A 10,025-nucleotide genomic window follows, 5' to 3' on the forward strand; every position below is an offset into this window, starting at 1 on the left:
ATCCACAGCATCAAACGCTGAATTGAGCTGGTTATCAACTAATTAGACTTCGTATTAGTTTAACAAATAAGACACATTTACTAATATATTTATATATCCAAGCAACTTACAGTATATAACGCGAAGTAAACAGATAAGTAGCACAAACTTTTCCAGGTTGAGCCGTAAAACCAATCTCCTAGCAACATCAAGAGACAAAGATATAGAGTTGCTGATTGAGTAACAAATTTGACCATAGAGATAATTAATACTGAGATTATTGCACTTGGCAAACCAATATAGTATAATGTCCTTTGTAAATAGGAAGAATTACTAAGCAGATATACCAACACACATACTGAAGACAGACCAAAAGAGTTAATTACTGTAATAGCCATTTAGATTATCTTGATTGATTACATAAAAGTTGTCGCAAGTCTAAGACAGATAATGAACTTTTCAAGCTGGATGTAGTGCTGCCATTTACACAGGAAGATATCATCTTGAGTATAACATCTTGGATTCCGGTTGAGTAAAATGGTCAGATCAACAAATGCATTCAAGTCCTCGTCTGTACTCTGCAAGCAAATAAAACGGTGAGGCTAAGTGAAGATTCAAATCATCACACAGTAAACTGAAAGTAAAGGTTGTTCACTACTTAACAACTAACTTTACAATTTTCAGTCATTTCTCAAATGAATTGTGACGTTATTCATACCCGAATACCCCATACTCCCTCCAGCCTTCAAACTTAAGAGTATTTTTCGTAGTTAAAAACTTACAACATTATCAATCTGATTAACTATTGTGCTTCCTAGTAAACAATTAAAAGTATGCTCCACCCAATTACCAGGGACTAATCTTGCTGCAAAATGGTGATATAAACAAGTAAATAAATATATACTTCCTATACATTTATAAAAGAAAAAAAAAATGTATTATGAATTGGAGCTTATATTTTGCATTTTTGCCTTTTAGATTCCTTAAATTTTGTATCCAGAAACTGTAACTTCTCTATTATTCAACCCGTAGCTAATGAGTCGGCATTTTGCATCCGTAGCTTCTCAAATGAAAAAAATACGTAGTTTGTTCAATTATCGTATCTAATTCATATTAGACCTAATGGCTGAAAACATATAATATGAAATGCCGCACCACAAGATTAATTTTTCAATAAAAACTCTGATTACAGGAAAGAAAAGCAGTACTATAATTGACCAATAATCAAAGTCATAGATATATAGAATATGGAAAGGTATAAGACAATAGCATAACCCCTGCCAAATTGTGACAGATTCCAGTTTGCCACATCAATAGGTAAATGGGTCATAAGAAGTTGGCTCACCTTAACGTGGAACTGAGCTTCTTTGAAACTTGATTAAAGGTTTGGGTACGACAAATGTGTGCAAATCTTTTTTTTTTTGTATACTAACGAGCAAATCAAAAGCTTCTGAACCTAAGTGAAGATCATAACCTGTAATTTAGAATTTAATATACATCATTAAGTCAAGATTAGATAAACCTTATATACCATAAGTCCATAATATCATATCAGAAGGATTAACTCCACTAATATATCACCTAAAAGAGTTGAACGGAGGGGATGTCTTGAATGTGAGGCCAGTCTTCCCCAGTGGGCTGTTGGCATCTTTCCTTGAGGCGTTCTGAACAGTAATTGAGTCGAAGTATCCTGAGGGAAGTCAGTTTAGGCATCCAATCCGGCATTGATTCCAATCCCTTGCAAATACAAAGTTCAAGGGTATGGAGGGCTGCCAAAGATTGTATCCAATTTGGAAGATACACAAGCTGTGGGAGAAAATGCAATTTCAAGGAACAAAGGGAGTGAGAAAAGGATGGCCATGGCATGCCAATAGTGCTCATTCCCTCTTCTACTCCCAATAAATTTACATTAGGGCAATCATATATTGTTAAAGCCTCCAATGCAGTGAGATGTTCCAATCCTCCACAAATAACACTCCTCAATTTGCGGCATTTTTTGATATTCAAGGATCGTAAGGAAGACGAGCAGCTACTGAACACATATGCAGCTTCTTTCAAACTCTCCAACTCAGCACAGTCTATAAACAGGCTATCAAAGCACTGAATTACTTCTCTGGGAAACGAATTAAGCCAGAGAACATCATCTACACTAACTTTCCTGAATTTGGAAATATCATTTGAAGAAGAGGACGAAGACAAGAAAATAGTAGAACCAGTACTGCTGCCACTTGCATCCACCTTTTCATCCACCAATCTCATACTATGCGCAATTATTTGGAGTCTTTTATTGAACCTTTTGATATTGAGTTCTACTAAGTTGGGACATAGCAGAATCGATTTTAAGTTTGAGCAATCTGATATCCTCAAAAACGTCAATTGAGGAAGTGGTATTGGTTCCATGCTGAAGCTGCTGTTAATATCAAGACAAAGCTGATTATTATCTTCCACCCCCTCCCCTAAATTTGTCCATCCTTGCAACTTTGGAAGTTCCTCCATAACTAGCTTTCTCAGGCAGGGAAATAATCTATTTGGATCAGTGCCACCTGCTAATGCACCCTTTTCAAAAATGTACTTCAAATTCCAACAGTAGGAAAGTTTGAGGAATTCCAAATGACGAAGATTTCCAAGGCATGTCAAGTCCTTCATGTTGCACCCGTAAAATTCTAATCTACTAAGATTAGGGAGAGGGGTTGCCAACTTATTTTTCCTAGCCCAACTTGGCATTCTCTTGCTAACACAACATCGCAACTCTAATCCCTTGAGATTCGGATGTGGTTGCAGCTCTTCCATTAATCTCCTTGCTTCTTCATCATCAATCCCCATACGATTAAATAGTATGCGAATAAGTTTGAGATGTTCCTTACCCCTCAAATATGCTCCTTGCCTATCTATATCTTCCTTAACTTCTCTGGCATTTTCTAAACATCTGATTATGACAAATAGCTCACCCTTCAGGCTGTTAAGGTTCTTTAGCTCCCCCAGTTGATCAAAACATTGCTTCTGACTTGCCTTTGATCCATCCAATACAAACATACTCAGCACACGAAGGCAAGTCAACTTACTCAAGCCCTTGGGCATATTAGTCAGGCTATCACAATCAATTATCTCCAATATCCTCAAGTTAACCAACTTCATCAAATCTTTTGGCAACTCTTTCAATTTTCTGCACTTACATAATTTCAATGTCTGTAAATTATATAACTTGGTAATTGATTGAGGAAGCACATCCAGATAACTATTGTTTGAGAGATCTAAATATCTTAAATGCAACAGTTCACCTATTGAGAGTGGCAAACTTTTTCTACCTGACTTACTCAAATCCAACACCCTCAAACACATCCAATTTGCTACTAATGCCTTCAAAGATTGGTCCATCATAACACCATATGATGCACCAACACCTAGAAAGGAACGAATGTGTATCTTAGTAAAAGAGCATTGCAAGTATTCACTTCATCCATGGGAAATATGCCGGACTTTTCTATCCATGTTTATTGTAGAATTTTTAAAACAAATTTCCTTCCCTGCTACATTTTGAGCAATATCATGCATCAGATCGTGTATCTTACACGAAATGATTTCACCATATTCATCAAGCTCTACATCTTGAAAAAAGCATCTCCGCATCAGAATAGCAAAATATTCCTCAACAGCATCTTCCAACCTTTGACCATCATCTAATGGAACAACGTAGCCCTGTGCCAACCAAAGGCTAATCAACAACTCCTTCTTTAAGACAGTGTCTTTTGGGAACAATGCACAGTATGTGAAACAACTTTTGAGGGGCAATTCAAGTTGATGATAGCTTAACATGAGTATAGGCATGATGTCCTTTTGGCTTTCTCTGAAATTGAATAACCCAATCTCCTGAAATAAAATCCATCTACTCTTGTCTTGACCATACAGAAGACTCCCTGCCACTCTTATGGCAAGAGGGACACTGGCACATCCTTCAACAATCTCTCGACCAATCTTCAACAAATCATCGTGAGGGCTAAATTGTTCTGATCCAAATGCTATTTTCTTAAACAAGGACCATGAATTCTCCTTTGACAACCCTTGGAGTTCATATTTTTTACCACCCCCTATAATTTGGGCTGTCTTGTGCGACCGTGTTGTTACCACAACCCAACTTCCCCTCTGGCCTCCCAATAAAAACTCTACAAGCTTAAGCCAGTGATTGCGATTCTCAGTCCATACATCATCTAAAACAAGCAAGTATTTGCTGCTTGATAATTTTTCTCGAAGTTTGATTTGTAACCTTTCTATGGTAGATTCCTCATGCATTTCACCAGTTGAAGCATAAATCTTACGAAGTATACTTTCCACATCCAACTGCTCCTGATCATGATCAGAGACACAAGTCCACAACCTCAATGGGAATGCACTTGTGACCTTTGGATCATTAAACACCAGTTGGGCAAGAGCAGTTTTCCCCAATCCTCCGATACCCACTACAGTGAGGAAAGAAACATCTTGTTGAACGGTAGAACAATCCAACAGATGACCTACAAGTTCCTCCAAGTCATCCTCTCTCCCAATGATACTACCCTCATAGATGTAAGAACATGTCTCCTCCCTCCTCCTCCTGATAGGCTGAGGATCAATACTAAAGCCAAACTGAGAGTGATTTTTGGCAATAGCATCTAACTTCTTCCTAATTTTCTTAACCTCTTGGGACATAGAGTGAGCTATCTTAATAGGATTGTAACGAGAAAAGAAGAGACTCACATTTTTGGAGAGTTTCTGACCCTTGATGAGCTGCTTCTGCTTAACAAGAGTGACGAACTCATCGAACAAATCATCAGCATCATAAACAGCATCCTTGAGCTTCTGAATCCAGAGTTGTGCTTCAGAAGAAAGCTGGTCCTGCTTCATCTCAGCATCTTGGAGCACAGCCTTGACAGTGGAGACAGTCTCTTGGAGTTCGTCAAGTTGAGATTTAAACCCAAAGCCAAACAAGGAGCTTAACTCCTTGATCTCCGAACAATTAAGAGCAGCAAACAGAGTTTGAGCAACGGACAACACGGTTCCAAGATCCATATTTTTGGTATCAGAAATGAGCTCAGACAATGAAAGGGAGTGTTTGGTAAGGCAGATAGCAGTTTAAGCAGACATATGTAATTCAAATATTGTATGCTCAAATCTCATTAGTAATTAAATATAAAAAGCAAAAGGTGCTGAACATTATCATAGATTGATTCAAATAATAGGAATAATTTAAGGATAAAAATGTACGAACTAATGTATAGTTTGATTCCTAGTGCTTAGTTTAAGTCTCGTAATTAGTAACCTCCTCAATTAGTGTATAGTATACAGTAATTTAATACAAAACATTGAGTAGAATCATGACTCATGAGCACGCCCCAATATAATTGCCTAAATAAATGCAAGTGGTAAATCAAATGCAAAAGTGTCATTTTGGTTATAATACCAAATGCTGTGTTTATATATATAGTTTTGATAGTTGATTTTACAATGAATAGAACAAAAGAGTATGTATTTATTTACAATTTAGCCATTTTATAAACATTGAACATTCACCATGAACTTAGAGTTTGTCTTGATTGTGTATTCAGTTTTCATAGCTTTTGATCCATGATCTTATATTTTTTTTTAATTGTACCATAGTAAATAGTAATATTGATTGTAAAATTGATGGGTATTTTTGTTGACTTAATTACAAAATTTGTAATTTTGTTCTTTAAGAACAAAAATGGTAAGTTAACTTTGAATTTTCCTATTATCACCCATTAGGGTGTTTATCATAATAATGCAAGAAAAGTAGGAGTAAGATTAGATTTAACAATGGCTCTATTTAACAATTAGATCTCCAAATTCGGAATAAATTACTAAATAAAAGTAAGAGGAGAGAGAAAATACCCAATGAGTCAGGAAACTAAAGAAGCAAAGCTTAGTTTGAAGGATATTCTCCAGAATTTGTGAGGCAGCCTTTGAATTTGACAAGAAATTTGTAAAATTGGTAGAAATTGAGGTCGGAATGTGACGATATTGACGAAATTGAGGCCGCCGGCGAAAATGTTAATGATTTGGTGGGTGTTGTGGACCAGAGTGGGGGAGAGTCTGACAGAGCAGCTAATTGAAATAAGTTAGTACTCCATTATATACTCCTGATTATGGTACTCCATACTCAATATACTTGAGTTATTTTGCCCAATTCTTATAGAGTAAAGTATAAATACGATCTTTGAACTATTGTATAACAGTATAAGGGTAAGTTTTAGTCCCTCTCAACTTTTATGGAGCCGAAAGTTTAGGGACTTGGCTGACTAAGCATTAGTTTAGGGACTTGGCTAACTAAGCATTAGTTTAGGGACCATGACTCAGCAAATTAGTTTAGGGATGTTGAGTCATCAATAGTTTAGGGATGTTGAGTCAGAGTTTTTATTTTTAAATAATTTTTCAACCAAACTTCTTCTGCAAGCTTCATTATTTAACTGAGCTTGATTAAGAACTGATGATTTTTATTTTAAATAATTTTTCAACTAAACTTATGATTTATGGGCTTTCTACATCGACTCCTAATTCTCTCTTTTTTCTACATCCAACTCCTCATTCTCTCACTACAAATTCCTTGTTTATTTTATTTGTTTGATTTCATGTTTAAACAAACTAAAGCTACTTATTTTAAAGTCTGGTTTTTAGCTGAGTAATTAATATCTAGGTATTTTTTGTTTTTCAATCGTCTGCTACATGCTAATGTTTCTTTTGAGTGATTTTTTTTATTTTTTATTCTTCATTTCTTTTTTCAATGAAAACAGAAGTCCCTAAACTATTTGCTTTGTCAACGTCCCTAAACGATTTTCTGAATTGATGATTCAACATCCCTAAACTAATTTGCTGAGTCATAATCCCTAAACTAATGCTTAGTCCGCTTAGTCCCTAAACTTTGACAAACTTTTAAATAAAACGGATGTTCAGTAAATTACTGAACATTCGTTATAAAGTGACAATAAGACGCACAAAAGTTACACTAAAATGCACAAAAGTTACCCTAACATATATAAGAGTTATTTATGCTTCATTGATAAATTTGACAAAAGTGACACTAAATCTGACAAAAGTGTACCCGATACACAGTAAATTATTGAAAACCGGGTGTACACAAAAGTTTTCCCTAAACTTTTGGCTGGAAAGCACCTTTCAAGGTGGGGGAGGGACTAAAACTCTCCAAAAAGTTGAGAGGGAATAAAACTTACCCTTACACAATAGTTCAGGGATTGTATTTATGCTTTACTCATTTATGTTATTTTGCTTAAAATCTTGTGTTATTTTGCCCAATACTCAATAATTTTATTTCAGTAAAAATCAGCAAATTTAAAGAAAAAATATTATAGAAAATCAGTAAAAATAATTTCATTTAGCAAAAATAATTAAAATTAATTAAAATAATTTAAGTTCAGCATAAATAATTTCAGTTCAGTGAAATTAATTTCATTTCAGCAAAAATAAGGTGAAGTGAACAGGTCATAGTATGTTTAATTTCCCTTTTATATATTAAGAGTAATTTAGAAGATTCTCTTACATTATGAATAGTGTCAAAATTATAAATAGGAACTATACAAAGGGGTGGGTGCACTACTTTTCTTTTTTGTGTTGTACTTTATGTACTTGCTTATCCCTTTTCTTAATTCACGTGAAGTTTGGCAAATGAAAACCATATATAGGGACGAAAGGAGTATGCAATAGTAATAAATACTTAGTACGTAGTATTATAAATGACTCTAGGTCGTGCCTTACAAATTCTTGGCTGCAATTTAATGCAGCCAAGATGGCTGCAACAAGCCAAAACGCATACTTCAATCAATGAAACGCATCCTCCTTCAGCTTTCCTTCTTCCTACTAGAACTTTCCTTATTTTTTCTCCTTTTTCCTTATTTTGTTTATATGATTCAATTTCTTTTTTCATTCAAATTACACATTTGATTGCAATTTTCTCTCTCCTCTCTTTGTTTTTTCTTCCATTTTTCCCTCTCCTCTTCTTCTATTTTAATCAAGATTTTCTCTCTACTCTCTTCTTCACTTGATAATAGAGATGGTTGTCGTTCCTGATGAAATCATCAATGCAGGTTAGCTTTTGTATTGCTTATAATTAATTAGGTTTTATTTTCGTTGAATTTGTAATTATATTTCTGATTTTATAATTTTATGAATATGATGAAATTCAATTTACTATTGATTAATTGATTTTGACAACATTGATTTTGATGAATTCGATGAATTTCTTATTCATTTATCTTATTTGGTTTTATAATTTGATGAAAGTTGTTCTGCATTTTTAGGATTCATTTTTATGATTTTATAACTAGTGAATTTTTCGATGGATTTCATGAATTTGTTCTCTCTTCTCTGCAATTTTTTCTCTCTCTTCTCCCCAATTACTTCTCTCTCTTCTCTAGAATTTTTTCTCTCTAAAAAAATTCAAAAACCACCATGGATGGATATTTAACAAAAACTCCTGATATAAGCAAAGAATCTTACTTTTTTTTTTCTAAAACTGTCACTCTCAAACTTAAATTTCTAAAAGTTATCACTTCTCTATTTGATTTTCTCTCTCTAACAATCAATCACAATTTACTCTCTCCAAAAAAAAAAAAAACGAATCCTTCCAAAAAAAAAGGCAATTTTATGTTAATTTCACTTTATTTTGTTTGAATTTTTATGAATATCACTTAAATTCGTTTGAGTATTGTTAATTACTATTTTGTTCGAAATTTTATTGGAATTGTTAAAAAAAATTAATGAAATCAAACGATTACAATATGTTCATAAAATGTTTTGAAATATTCATAATATAGATATTTGTTGTTCATATGATAAATGTTGTTAATATTCATAAAATGTTCTCATTTTGTTTGTTTATGCTTATGTTCAAATTATAATGCTTATGTCCACTTTTTGAAAATGCATATGTTCATATTTTTTTTTATGTATATGTTCAATTTTTTAAATGCTTATATTCATATATTTGAATGCTTAAGTAAACTTTCTGAAATGAATATGTTCACTTTTTGAAATTCATATGTTCACCTTTTGAAATTCTTATGTTCACACACATTCAAAAAATGAACCAATGCATATGTTCATATTTTGAATGTGTATATACATTTTCTAAAATACATATATCCATATTTTTAATGCATGTTCATATTTTGTAAAAATTATAATGCGTATCTTTCATAATCATTTTCTTCAATTTTCTTATGTTCATAATTAAAGGTCGTCAATTCAATTCATATGAATTATATGTTTACAACCCTAATGTTGGTGAAATCAAATGGATACAATATGTTTATAAAATGTTTTGAAATGTTCATAATATAAATATTTGTTGTTCATATGATATATTTTTTTTTTTTTGAGGAAATGTTGTTCATATAATAAATATTCTTAATGTTCATAAAATGTTCTCATTTTGTTTAAATATGCTTATGTTCAAATTTCAAAACTTATGTTCACTTCTGAACAAGCATATGTTCATATTTTTTATGCATATGTTCAATTTTTTAAATGCTTATATTCATATATTTAAATGCTTAAGTAAACTTTCTGAAATGTATTTGTTCACCTTTTGAATTCATATGTTCATATTTTTTCATGTATATGTTCACCTTTTGAAATTTTTATATTCATACACATTGAAAAAATGAACCAATGCATATGTTCATATTTTGAATACGTATGTTCATTTTCTAATATGCATATATTCATATTTTTAATACATGTTCATACTTTGTAATTTAAAACTTATAATGTGTACCGACCTTTCATAATCATTTTCTTCAATTTTCTTATGTTCATAATTAAAGGTCGTAAATTCAATTCATTTGAATTATGTGTTCACAAACCTAATCAAATCGATCAAAATTCATTACAAAACCACCACATAATAAAATCGAATTCATACATAGATCAAATTGATAGAAATATAACAAAATACAATTACAATTGAATACAACCTTTAAAAAAAAAGGGGGAAAAAAAAAAAACTAAATTGAACACGTCCAAAAATAAAAATGTAAAAA

At 32.6% G+C, this 10,025-nt stretch overlaps 1 pseudogene across 1 annotated transcript; it reads right to left on the reverse strand.

Moving 5' to 3' along the window:
* Window positions 1-250: 250 nt before the first annotated feature.
* LOC145607825 (putative disease resistance protein RGA1) lies at window positions 251-6,059 on the reverse strand (annotated as a pseudogene). Its single transcript, XR_014105638.1, has 3 exons — window positions 1,561-6,059; window positions 1,325-1,453; window positions 251-557 (listed from the first exon to the last, which is right to left on the reverse strand). The product of XR_014105638.1 is annotated as a putative disease resistance protein RGA1 (transcript).
* Window positions 6,060-10,025: the final 3,966 nt, after the last annotated feature.

This window comes from Chenopodium album, chromosome 23, assembly GCF_948465745.1.
Source record: "Chenopodium album chromosome 23, dcCheAlbu1.1, whole genome shotgun sequence".
Classification (NCBI taxonomy): Eukaryota; Viridiplantae; Streptophyta; class Magnoliopsida; order Caryophyllales; family Amaranthaceae; genus Chenopodium; species Chenopodium album.